This window comes from Dioscorea cayenensis, chromosome 10 (assembly GCF_009730915.1).
Source record: "Dioscorea cayenensis subsp. rotundata cultivar TDr96_F1 chromosome 10, TDr96_F1_v2_PseudoChromosome.rev07_lg8_w22 25.fasta, whole genome shotgun sequence".
In the NCBI taxonomy this organism is placed as follows: domain Eukaryota; kingdom Viridiplantae; phylum Streptophyta; class Magnoliopsida; order Dioscoreales; family Dioscoreaceae; genus Dioscorea; species Dioscorea cayenensis.
The window spans coordinates 5917955-5931916 of record NC_052480.1 but is presented as its reverse complement, the minus strand read 5'-3'; the positions used below and the strand labels follow the sequence as shown (position 1 = coordinate 5931916).

General features: G+C 33.7%; 1 pseudogene; it reads left to right on the top strand.

Annotated features, from left to right (window-relative positions):
- The window catches only part of LOC120270243, a 36351-nt pseudogene extending 23308 nt beyond the window's left edge, over nucleotides 1–13043 (top strand).
- The last annotated feature ends 919 nt before the right edge of the window (nucleotides 13044–13962 follow it).

The following is a 13962-nucleotide window of genomic DNA, read 5'->3' as shown; positions in this document are numbered from 1 at the left end:
GATAATTTTGAGTAAAATTCTCTTCTTTGAGGGTGGGTTAATATCGATAAAAGCCTGTTAATATTTCAAATGTTTTTTTTTAATTCATTTAGTGTGGATAATGATGACTTTTAAACTGATATCATGGCATCTTTGCATATGCTTGATTTTGCTGACTCAAGGCACCTGATGAAGAGTTTTGAGGAGTATTTGAGGCATCTTATAGGCAACCATTGCACTGGAGACCGTGATGAGGTATTGAATTATTAGCAGCCTTCTGCATTTCTTGTTCTACTTGATAATATAGTTTGGCTTAGACTGCCCATTATAGCTGGAAAAGGCTTCACGGATTAGATGAAATATAATGAGATTTCTTACATTTGTGCACATTTGTGCTATATTCATCTTGCTTTACTTGTATATTTGGTACTAAAGGGCTTTAAGTTAAACTTAATTGTATTTTCAGTTTTGCTCTATCCATCACACTTTATCTCTTTGAACTCTTCTTTCACATATCACATATAACTTTTATTGCAAATGTGGTACTAAAGGTCATTGACCTGCAAAACTAAGTTATATGAGTAGAAGTACCCTTTTTCAGAACATGTGTAAACAATGATTCATCTTTCATCTAAATTAGTACTTCAATATTCATAATAATTTTTGTGAGATTTTGGTTGGTAGCATTTATAATAATAGTCATGGATTTGTTGCTTGATTTACTGGTTGGGATAACGCTTATGAATTAGAACTAGAACTTCGGATGCCTTTGTTGCCTGAAGGCATTACCGAGTTGCTGCATCATGAAATGTTGTCTGTGCCATTAGTATCTTCGATGAACCTGTATATTTGATTTTCAGCATAAGTAATTATCTCTTGCTTTTTCAATTAAAGACGTCCCCCACCTCCTGTTGTAGATAATGTGAAAATTTCAATCAACTGTCTGCTTTTTCAATATGCCTTTCCGAGTTGTGTAGTCTTGAATGATCTTTGATGTCTTGCTCTGACAGTCTGTTTGAATGAGCTTCTCTGCTTTTTGAGGAATTATGCAAATTTAAAACTGGAAATTATGAAGATGGTTTTTCCAGTTTTTGTGAACCTAGATGAGCTTTTTTTCACATCTTACTAAACAGTGGTTTTGTATCCAGCAATAAGCGATTGCTGAGTCCATTACCAAATATTTTTATTTTGTTTATGTATTCACTATACTAAGTGCTGCATTGCCTCCTAATCTAGTTTTAACTTTCTTGCAAATCAAATGCGGTAATGTGGTGATCCTTTTTGCCACTAATGTTTATGAAGTGGAAAAACAGTGGAATTGTCTCCTAGAATTGGCAAACGCCCCTTAGTCCAGCTCAGTGTTACCAGGATCGCTACAACCCCCTTGGAACCACGAACCGGTTCGTGCGATCCGGATCATGGTTCGTTTAAGTTCCGGGGACGTTAGGAACGATAATTGGTTCCATGAAAGAAACGATCCAAGAGTTTGAAGAAATTAAGGGAGCATGAGTTTGAAAGATAGGAAAGACAATGCTTCTAAAGTTTTAAACTTAAGACAAATGTGAAGCTTAAAGCCACCAAAGAGAAGAAGAGAAGGTTGCCATGAGTTGCTCAAATATGAAGCTTAAGCTTGCCAAATATGAGGAGGAGGGAAAGGTACCACTACTTGCTCAGATATGATGCTTAAAACCACCTAAGATGAGAAGAAGAAAAGAAGACTAAGGTTGATATTAAGCATGACTTTTGAGTTTTGATTGTATTTGTTTTTCATAGAATTTGAATGGTTTTTTTAGTGTAACTAGGATGTATAGGAAGAATAAAATAGGTTGGAATAAACAAAGAATAAATGACAAAGGGAAGAGACAAGCAAGAACAATTCTCTTTAGTGGATAGAAAACCAATGTCTTGAATTTTTAAAAACTTATAGTAGTGGTGGAAAATCAATGAGAAAAAGAGTGAAAAATAAATGGGGTGGAAAAACCAAGAATCCAAGTTCCAAAACAATAAACTAGGCCATGATGTAGCTAGAGCCTATGCCTTGGTTCAATTATGAATGCCATTAAAGTTACACTTACACAACAATAACAATGCAAAAAATAACCAACAGTCAAAATCTCTAGAGAATTAATTACATATTAATGAAAACTAATGACCTTTCATCTCCTAATAGAAATTCTTAGCCTCTCTTTTTTAATGAATTGCATATTAATGAAAACTAGTGACCTTTCATCTCCTAATAGAAATTCTTAGCTTTTTAGTCCGAGAGTAGAAGTGTAGAACACTCTTTTTTCCCTCTCAGAACCATCTTTGCAGGCAAATAGCAATGGTGTTTGGTAAAAGAAGAAAGGAGCATCTTATTGAAGATTCAAATGATTCAAGTGATGATGATAGTCCACAAATGATCCATGCTCAAGGGATTCAAGCAACTAAGAAAGCAGCAACATACAAGACAGAAGGAGATGATGAAAAATCAAATTCCAAATCCAAGCCTCTTCTATCTGAAGTAGTACAATTTGGTCAGTCACAAGGCAAAAATCCAGGTGGAGCTAAGATTTGGATGTGCAAGCATTGTAACAACAAGTATACAAGTTCATATACTAGGATCCATTATCATTTTTTTGGTGCTCCAGTCGGGACAAAAGCGCAAATTCAAAGATGTCAAGCATTGCTAAAAAATCGAGAAGAATATGAAAGAGTAAGGAGGATGGTCCAAGAAGCTGAGCAAGTTGGTGTGTCTTCATCTTTGAAGAATTCGATTGTCAACAAGAAGCAAAAACCAATGGCTACTAAACCCATTGAGGAGACCTTCAATATATTGGAGAGAAGATCAGTAGATTTGAAGATTATGAGAGGATTATGTGCAAATGGCATTCCCTTTAATGTGTTACGAAATCCTCAATTTGTTGAGATGGTGATGGCAATTAACAAAGCTCCAAAAGGGTACAAGCCTCCTTCATTTGAGAAAGCAAAAACAATTTTGTTGGATGAGTGCAAAAGGGATGTGGAGAAAGATTTAGTTCCAATAAAAGTTACTTGGTACACTCAAGGAGTATCTATTGTTTCTGATGGCTGGTCTAATGTCAAGCATCAACCATTAATCAATGTCATTGCAACAAACAGTCGTGGAGCAATGTTTATGTATGCCGAAGACTTCTCCGGAGTTGAAAAAACTGGGGCTGCAATCGCAGAATTCTTGTTGAAATCTATTGAAGAGATTGGCCCATCAAATGTTCTTCAAGTGGTTACTGACAATGCAGCCAATTGCAGAGCAGCTGGAAAAGAAATCGAAAAGGTACATAGACACATCTTTTGGTCACCATGTGTTGTTCACACACTCAACTTAATTTTCAAGGATTTTGCTAATGCATTTGAGTGGTTAAGGAACACATATCAGAGGGGTAAAGCAATTGTTGAATATTTTCTAAATAACATATGTTTTGGCCATGTTTAGAGCACAATTAAGACTAGAATTGTTGAAAGTTGCTAAAACCATATTTGCCTCTCATTATATTCTATTGAAGAGGTTGCTTGACTGTAGAGAGGCACTTGCTACTACCATTGTACTTAGAGCATGGAAAGAATGGGTAAAAATAGGAGATGACAATACTAGACAAATGGGAATCCTTGTGGCTGAAACTATTTCTAGTGAAGATTTTTGGGAAGATGTTGAGAATGTGGTTATGATAACAAAGCCTATCTATTTGTTAATCAAGTTTTGTGATGGTGAAGGTGCCAAAATGGGAGAAGTCTATGAAAAAATGGATACCATGTTAGGACAAACTAAGGATATCATGCATGATAGTAAATATGAAAGTGATTATCCTTGTATGGAAAAGAAAATACTTGAAAGATGGGAAAAGATGAATATTCCTATGCATTGCCTTGGGTTTGCTCCAAGTCCTCGTTTTTATGATATTCGTTATCTTTCTACTCCTGCACCTGGTGGATTTCCTCGAAGGGCTCCAAATTGTGACAAAGAAGTTATTTTGGGTGTTATGGAAGCTTTCAACAGAATATCTGAAAATTCCAAAGAAGAAAAGCTTTTACGGGAGCAATTTGCTAGTTTTCACATGAAGAAAGGGCTTTTTGCAATGGCAGCAGCACAAATTGATGCGGTCACTATGGATGCTATAGAATGGTGGTCAACTTATGGTTCACAAACTCCTGACTTGATGGATGTTGCAAAAAAATGCTTTCACAACCTATTAGTAGTTCATCAGCAGAGAGAGCTTGGAGCACTTATTCTTACATTCATAGTGTGAAAAGGAACCGCTTAAATTGTACAAGGGCTGATAAATTAGTTTTCATCCACTCAAACATTCGTCTTCAGTCACGATTCAATGAAACCTATTTAAATGGCCCATTTAAAAAATGGGACATTGATCCGAACAATGGATTTTTGGAGGATTCATCTATGAGATTAGAAGACTTGAGGTGGACTGATTTGGTTAATGATATTGATGATGAGATATTATCAAGAAAAAATGAAGAGATGCAAGAGGATTAAGCACTTTCAAGTAAAGTTTCAAAGGCAAAGATGGACAACTAATTTCATTGACTCATGTAAGTTTGAGAACCTAAATCTTAAGCTATATAATTTTTTTTCTTATCTACTCTTTCACAGTCCAAGACTCCAAGAATTCAATTCTAACAATTTTCCAATTTTTTTTTCTGTAGGCTTTACTGGTGTGTTCAATTGTCTCACTACTAAATGTGGTATCTTGTTCCTACATATGTAATGGTGAAGACTGAAGAGTTTAAGACTCAGTCAAAATTATGTTACTACTTTTGTTTTTGGAATGTTATAGTGTTAAACTTTTGAATCTTAATGTATGACTTATGTTGTAGGCTTTGCTTTTTGTTTCCAGAACATTAAAGTTTTAAAGTTTGAAGTATAGCAAATGGCATATGATGTAGCCTCTGTTTTTTGTTTCTGAAATATTAAAGCTTAAAGTTTAAACCTTGAAGTATGTTGCAGCCTGTCTCTAGAATGTTTGAACTTTGAAGTGTTTTCATAATATTAATGCAACTGAACATGTTATTAGACCTTTATATTTATCTTAAACTTTCATATTAATTTTAAAACTTATGAAATGTTATGTCTCAATGTTGAGTAAGTCAACTCAAACTTTATCTATACAAAATTGTTTATATTTTACAAAAATTTTTATTTACGATCCTAAAACTATTATGAAGCGTACCACGACCCGAAATATCGTACCAATTAAACCTACCCCCTTCATACCATAAAATTTTCAAGTTAGGTACCAAGTTCTCGTTTTCGTACCACGTACCAAGACGTACCCCGTTCCTGGTAACTTTGGTCTAGCTGGCGCCATTCTTCTCAAAGCATCTCAGCACTATGCTAACAAACGTAACCCCCTTTTCATTGACTCTTCTGACATTATATTCAGTCTTGCTTTATCCATCTTGCTTTACTTGTTTAGAATTCTTTGCTTGAAGAAGAGTTTAACATTACTTATTTGAGATGATAGTTTGGCTAGTCAATTATAAATGGTTGAATTCAACTTACAATTTTTTTTTTCCTTCCGTATGTTTTATTATTCATGACAATTCCCCAGCACTCCTAGTGTAGCTGCTTTCTACAGAAGTTTACATATTGTCCGACATAGGGTTGTTGCTTCCCAAAAGTAGCATCTTTTTATGTGGTTTTAATGTAATTCAAAGATCAGTGGCATCTTTTTAGCGGTGTGCGCTGACCATAATTGGTGCTTTAAATTTTTTATTCTGTAGACTTTTCGAGAAAGACCATTGTGCAATCTCATTAGATTTATATATAAATAGGCATATTATATTTACAACAGGCTGATTATGCTTTGCTACAAACTGAATTTCATGATGTGGAATTTGCGTATTTCTCAAAATTCCTTCATTTATTTGTCCGGATAAAATGTTATGATTCAGTACTGTCTTCTTGTGCAACTCTTGTCCATAGTCTGTTCCAAGGTTGTTTCCCATGAGATGTTTTGCTATATAGACTATTTGTAATTTATGGACCGGTCATATCTGAGTTTTGAATTAATATACTCCCGATGATTTTAATGCTTTTCGTTCCATTAATCCATCACCAATTATGACTCTTTATTTTTGGCAGTAAATCATGCAACTTCTGTATTTCAAATATTTGACAGTATACTTCGACAAATTGCTGAATGTCATGGAGCATTTTCTGAATTCAGTTTTGAGGGAGTTTAAAAAGAATTCGAAAGGAAGAGCTGTTTTTCTCAATAGGTGATGCGCAAATGTGTTCAACTGATCATTTGGAGGACCAAGTTTACTTCACCAGAATCAAGGTGGTGTTATTTCTCCAAGACAAATATACCAACAAATTGTTGGAGCAAATCATACAGGAGTAGTTGCGTAAGGAATTCAATGCCGGGAGCTTTGATTTGGAATTATCTGCTGTTAGGTTGCTTTGTTCTTTCCTTTTTCGGTTTTTTCAGACAAAAGATGAAAGAATCATCATATAGTTATTTGTATGACTTGACAATCAATGTGTTATTCTAATAACCAGAGATCTCATTAAACTCTTGAAGCTTTTGCAAAATTCATAGATTATTGAAATAAAATATCAACAGAGCAGAGCAAAGTCTTTGTTTTTCAGAGCAAACTCTTTGTTTTTCTTCATATCGAATCATGTACAAATGATTCCTTGTATCACCCATACATAGACTATGATATTATATCTAAATGGCATTCTTCGTTGAAGCTATTCGGTGATAAGGTCAACTTGATTTTTTTTGTTTCTGCAATTGTCTAGCTTACTGTTTTAGCTTGAGTTCTGAGCTGACTGATAAGAGGATTTGTATTAGGGAAATCGGATTTAAGTTTATGTGATGAATCTTATAAAAGAGCTAAAGCAAGAAGAATACCAGCATATCATGATCCCCCTTGATCTCTTCTACAACTTCACTGGGAAGTTTACTTGCACTATTGGGTACAACTGCTGCAAAAATAGCTACTTTCAATCCTGCATCGGAACATGGATCTTGCATTCATTTCATCTTTATTTTTCTCATGAATCAAAACAAAAGTGTTTGCTTGGACTGTACATCGTACAACCTAATGTTATCTGTCTTTATTAGATGTTGCAAATAAATCATTTAATCAATATCTGGATATCATATTTTACTAATGTAAACATATTGATGTGGGACTACTATTTTAACACAATTGTCATCTAGTTTTGTTTGAGAACTTTCATTTGCACTAAAATTGTTATACAGGATAAATTCCTTTCAATTTAACAATATTTACAAAGTTCTCCTACTATATTTAATTTTTTAATATAATTGTAAATTGTAAATTATGAATTATATTTACTCTGACATACTGTTTAATAGTATGGAGGAGACTACTCATAGTGGCCACCTATATGGTGCAACATTAGAGAGTGCTCCAAGCATTTTCCATGGTCATAGTTCTAACAGACTAATTGATTATTACAATCAAGAGCATTTGAATTTGGCAAGGTTAGATGTGGGTTCATATCACTCAAATATGCAACTAAGATCAAGTAATGTAGATGGTTCCCGTATCAGTGTTTCAAGTGCTCCTAGTTCTTCAAGTTAAGGTTTTGGAAAGATGATATTGAATCATTAGGCGATGTTTATGTTTGGGTGAACTATGATGTGATGGGACCTTATTAGACAGCTTTGCGAACACTTTATGCTTTAGAGCTGATGTTATACTTCCAAAACCTTTTGGATCAAATGTTTTCTTGGATGTCCAGCAAATTGCATGTGGTGTAAGACATGTTGCTTTGGCTACAAGACAAGGAGAGGTATTTACATGGGGTGAGGAATCTGGTGGTCAGCTTGATCATGGAAATGATCTAGATATTCGTCAGCCTTGTTTGGTTGAATCTTTATCACTTTGCAGCACAGAATTTGTTGCTTGTGGTGAATATCATACTTGTGCTATATCTACAACTAGTGACTTATTTACCTAGGCGAATGGAACTCACAGCGCTGGACTTCTTGGCCATGGCACTGATGTCACCCGCTGGATAACCAAAAGAGTTTCTAGGCCAATATAAGGACTTCAAATTTTGTATGCCGCATGTGGTACATGGCATTTAGCACTGATGGTTTGGAATGGAAAAGTCTTTGCTTTTGGTGATGGAACAGTCGGCGTTCTTGGCCATGGTAATCGAGAAAACATCACATACCATAAGGAAGTCAAGTCCTTGGGTGGACTAAGGACAATCAAGATTGCATGTGGTGTATGGCACACTGTAGCTATTGTTGAGGTTAAGGGGCAGACATGTGTCAATGTCATGTCCAGGAAGTTATTTACTTGGAGTGATGGAGATAAAAATCGTATTGGTCATGGTGATAAGGAAGCACGACTTGTCCCAACCTGTGTTCCTTCGCTTATCGACTACAACTTTCATCAGTTGGCCATGATTTCACGATGGGAAGTAATGCTTATGGACATCTTGGTAATCCTCAATCGGATGGTAGAATTCCTTGTCTAGTACATGATAGGGTAGTTGGGGAGTTAATGGAAGAGATAGCATGTAGAGCTCATCATGTTGCTATTCTAACATCCCGAAGTGAAGTATATACTTGGGGGAAAATGGAAGACTTGGCAAATGGAGATACTGAAGATCGATGAACACCTACCTTAGTTGAAGCTTTGAAAGATAGACATGTTAAAATCATATCATGTGGCTCAAATTTCACAACATGCATTTGCATTCATAAGTGGGTACCTGGTGCAGATCAATCAATCTACTCAGAGTTATCGGCAAGCATTTGGATTTACCAAAAAGAGACATAATTGTTATAATTACGGACTAGTTCATTGCCATGCTTGTAGTTCCAGAAAAGTCTTGAAGGCTGCACTGGCACCTACTCGAGGAAAACCACATCTAGTGTGTGATTCTTACTATGCAAAACGTAAGGCATCAGAAGCTGTTAATGACTCTAATGCTGGCAAGAGGAATATAATCACTCATCTTTCTGTTGATTGCAAGTAGTGAAGTTGCAATCCCAGGTAAGCACCGGGCTTCTTTTTTGGTAATCTATAATTGATCTCTCACCACTTTTCTATTGGTTTATGTTATATTCATTTTCTCTAATTTTATTTATAGGTTAAAAAAATCGAGGTGAGAGACTAAAGTTCATGACGCAGTATTATAGAAAGTTGAGAAGAAGGTTGAAGAAGCTAGCATTGTAACTATAGAGGAATCTATACAACTTAATGCATCAGTGGAAGTTATCATGGCACTTGATGCCCAGGTTTAAGTATCTCCACTTTTGTGTTTTCGCTTGTCATACAGCAATAGATACCTTACACAGCCTCTCTCAAGGATTCCTTTGATATCTTCTTTGTGTTTTACATGTTTTTATATGCAAATAGAATTTGTCTGGATTTTTTTGTAGTTTAATTGATCCTAGAACTCAAGTGCAGTTTGTTTTTTCTTATCTATTTCTACTTGTTGATCTGATTATAGAGCAATAACTTTGACAATTTTGGCACCATTATCAATGATAAAATTTTTTCGATCATTGTGCTTTGTATTTATTGAGACTTAGAATTACCACGTCTTTGTATTCCTTTGCTCGGTTGACCTCTTAGTGTTGTATGGGTTTAGTTGATTCACAGTATTTTCTTTGTTTTTTGGTTTGAATGTCAAGGAAGTGACGGAGAAATTTCCTCCTGAGGTTGGTAACAATCTAAAAGCCATTCATATTCAAGCAAAGTCATTCTTGAAAAGCAATGAAAATCGAGCATCAAAATTCTCTTCATCAATTGTATTGGATTCCTCGGGAGTTACTAATGCGCATACAATTAGTGAAGGATTTGCTTATGTTTATGATCATAAGATTGAAGACAAGCCAGTCACTGATACCAGTACCAAGGAGAATACCATTCATCAAAGCACAGAGAATGGCTTAAGGTCACCGAAGATGTCTCTAGCAAGGCTTGGCAATGATGGAGGAACCGAAATCTTAGAGCAATTCAAGCCTGGCGTATATGTTACTCTTGTTCAACTTCCTCATGGGACTAAAATCTTTGAAAGTGTCTATTTTAGGTATGCTCCAACTTACATTCTATAACAAAGATATTCTCTAGCTCTCTGAATGCTATTTATTTATGCTCTTGCAAAACCTCAACGCCATATATACATCAGTAAGATAATTTAATTTAATTATATTATAAATATCTAATATTTAATATTATTATAATATTTTATATATGTTTTGACAGAATTTGTAATATGAGATATAGACAAAATTTGTTATAATTAAATTAAAATAAGATAGGATATGTAGTATTATTAGTTTGATAATTTGATAAATAACATTTCAATTTGACAAACAAAATAGTTTATTGTAATATACTATATCTTTTAATATTAATATAATATTTTATTTAAGTTTTTATGGAAAGGCTTTTCATCAGAGGTTGACATGTGTTGTCTCCTACATTAAGGCAAATTCTCACTGTGTCCGTTTTTATTTTTATTTTTAGTTTTGTAAATGAATAAAACAAATGCAAAGGAAACACTATCGAACAAGAAAATCATTCAAAAAAGGTAAGAAAAAAAATCAGAAAAAGAAACAAAAGAGTAAAAAAAAAAATTTAACTACACAATAATAGCTATTACAACCTTTTGTACAATTCATTAAAAAAAAAATCAAAATCAAAATGAATGACGATAGGATTGTAAATTTGTAATCATATTTTTTAAACATACATTCAATTTATAGAGTTTCACTATCTCACGTATTATTTATATTTTGATGCCTTTAATTTTTTTTAATTTGCATATATATAAACCAAAGCAAAAACATCTTTTCAATTATTACTTACAAATTGTCATATACGAATTATGCTTAAATAACTCTAGATTGTTGGTTTACATTTTCTATAAAATTAATATTTTTTAATCTAGTAAATAGAATTAAACCTTTATGCTACTAATGTCATAATTAATGGCAAACACATATTTAAATGCAATAATATTTTTAAAAATATTTATAAATATTCTTTGAAATATTCTCAAAGCAGATTATATATATATGAGCTTGCGTTATCTGCGAATGTCCTTATATTTTGAAATACATTTTTATTTATATTTTTAGTATTATTGTTATTTGGAAATAGTATTTATAATAATTAATGATTTAATTATCATGATATATTACTTTCTAATTAATGATTTAAAATTGTCCACCTTAATTTGATTATCCATAAAAAGCACATCCTTTTGAATACAATGAATTTGAACAACCCCACCCACCCCAAGTATGACGGAGTTAGTTTTGAATTTTTTAGACCAAATTGTCCCTTGCATGAGAAGTTGTGGCAAGTGAGACACGGTTTGACCATAACACCCTTGGTTGCAATGATTTTTTCGCTTTGAGAAGAAGCAGTTTCTTTTTTCTTAGTTAATCCAGAGAGAACACTAGTACTGGCGCCAGTTTCTTTTTTCTCTCTTTGCCTTTTCATCTTTTCCGTTTACAAAGTTGTCATTGACTAGACATCTTCTGTAGGACCAGATAAGGGTGAGCAAAAAAATCCGGATCCGATATCCGATTTTTTTACCCTAATTTTTTGGGTATCCGATTCAGAAAAAAAGGGTCGGGTATCAGATCCAAATTTTTTATATGCAAACCTGGTCGGATTCGGGTCGGGAGAAATTAAAAATTGGGTATCCGAATTTGATCCAATTTTAATTTTTATTATATATATATATGTATATATATAATTTTAAATTTTATATCGTCTAAAAAGTAAAAATGACCCAAAAAAAAAATCCAAATCCCTCATCTCAACCTTTTAAAATAAAATAAATATCCAAATGTCTAATCAAATAACTTAAAGAGTTATATACTCGTATAGTTATATATATAGATATATATATAAATTATACAAGGCTTAAAAGTAAAAAAAAATAAAAATTTCAAATCCTTGCCTCCCATTCATCGATAGCCATTAACCAGTTTCTTCTCTCTAGTAACTAATGATCATTATTGATGAGACGCTTGATGCTTCAGAATTTATTTGATTTTTCTTTTTTTTGGGTAATGCTTAATCTTTCATAAAACTATTTATTATTTTTGTTATGACTTTTGTTGTATGAAGAATAATATAAGAGTTTAATGCTAAATTGTAAGTTTTTCATATTTGTTTTTTAATGTAATGTTGTTATATAAAACAAATCTGTGGAGTAGATAAAAGTTAAATTCATATCTGGATATTTGATATCCGATCAGGTTTAAACCGGGAACCAGATTTTCGATACCGGGTTTAAACCAGGTCGGATACAGGTCGAGTTTTTATCGATCCAAAAAACCGGGTACCCAATCCGATTTTAAAAACCGGATTGGGTACCCGGTTTTGCTCACCCCTAGGACCAGGCCACTGTCTTGAAGGAGAACTCCCGCTTAACTCTTCGGCATTTAATTAGTTTGCGCTTCAAGGTATTGAGCCAAGGTGGACGCCGTTGAAGATGCTGTGAGATTTCCTTTTGTTTTGACATTCCAGGGGGTTTTCCAGTTTGATTTGTAAAATATTCTGTTAGAGAGAGAGAGAGATTTTTTGATTTTATGGTGTGATTATTATAGATCTTGTAGTTTGTAGGAAGATTTTTCGGCTAGAGTTTTGTTTTGTTTTTCATTTTCATTTGTGTACACGATCGAAAATGATAATGCTGTATTGAAAGGGAATTTTTCTATTGTTTGGCAATCTCATTATGCTGTGTAATGTTTATGATATATGTTTCCCTTTTAATTTGATATGGTTGTAGTATGTAGTGTTTTAATAGTATCAATGTAAAAAAATGAGGTTTCCGTTTAAGAATTGAGTTTTTCATTTAAAAACATAGCTTTTTATTTAAGAAATAAGTTTTCCATATAAGTTATTAGTTTTCTATATAAGAGTTCTGAATACTGATTAATGTATTGTTATTGTTATAGGCTTATGATTGGACGACACTGGTAGTGGAGATTATGGCTAAATTGAAAGTTCACATCGAGTGGACGACACTGGGAGATTATCCGAAGGACACTATTTACAGCACTAACTAAACTGGAACTTGTATTCAAGAGAGGACCCTTCTTGATTTTTTATTATAAAGGTATGATGACCACACTAATAAATTCAGGATTGTAGCAAGCCTGCTGAGTTTCAGGCTTGAAGATGTGGCTCTCATTCTTGGTCTATGATGTGATGGAAATGCAATCGTATTTCAGAAGAAGAAAACACACTCATCTTTTGAAAACAAGTATTTATCGAAAAACCTATGAAAGACATAGAGACTCTATCATGAGAACACTTGACCAAATTGTTCACGGAGGAGAAAAGAAGAAACTTTTGTAAAACTCCTTATGATGTACCTACCTCATGGGTACTATCCTCTTCCCAAACATCTTATGCTCGGTTCCGAATTGGAGAATTGATTATCTAGATGGCCTACCTGGCATGGGATGATACGCATGGACGCAGGCAATGCATAAGTGGCTTTTGGAGGACGTTTCATAAACAACCACTTAAAGTGCAAGCAAGATGCGCTGGGAAGAAGACCAACACCATGTACCCTAAAGGTTACTCGGTCTGCACTGAACATATGGTTTTATGAGCTCATCGGCATCGGCAAGAAGCTACGTTTTTGCAAGACCTCAAAGATATTGTGTTATGGTAAGAATAGTTATTGGAACCAAGCGTCGATAGGACCCATGTTGTCATCTCTCGAAGGAAAAGGAGGTAATAAATCATTAATAATGTGTGTTACAATTTCACATTTTACGTTAACAATTGTCTAGAGTGACATTTTTGTATAGAAAACTTTGTTTCTTTTTAAGTCTACTTGTTATCATTTAAAAGTAATAGTTTCTATTTAAAAAATTCTTTTAGTGTTTAAAAATGTTGGTTATTATTTAAGTTTACTGGTTACCATTTAAAATTATTCTTTTAGTGTTTAACAGCATTGGTTATTGTTTTAATTGA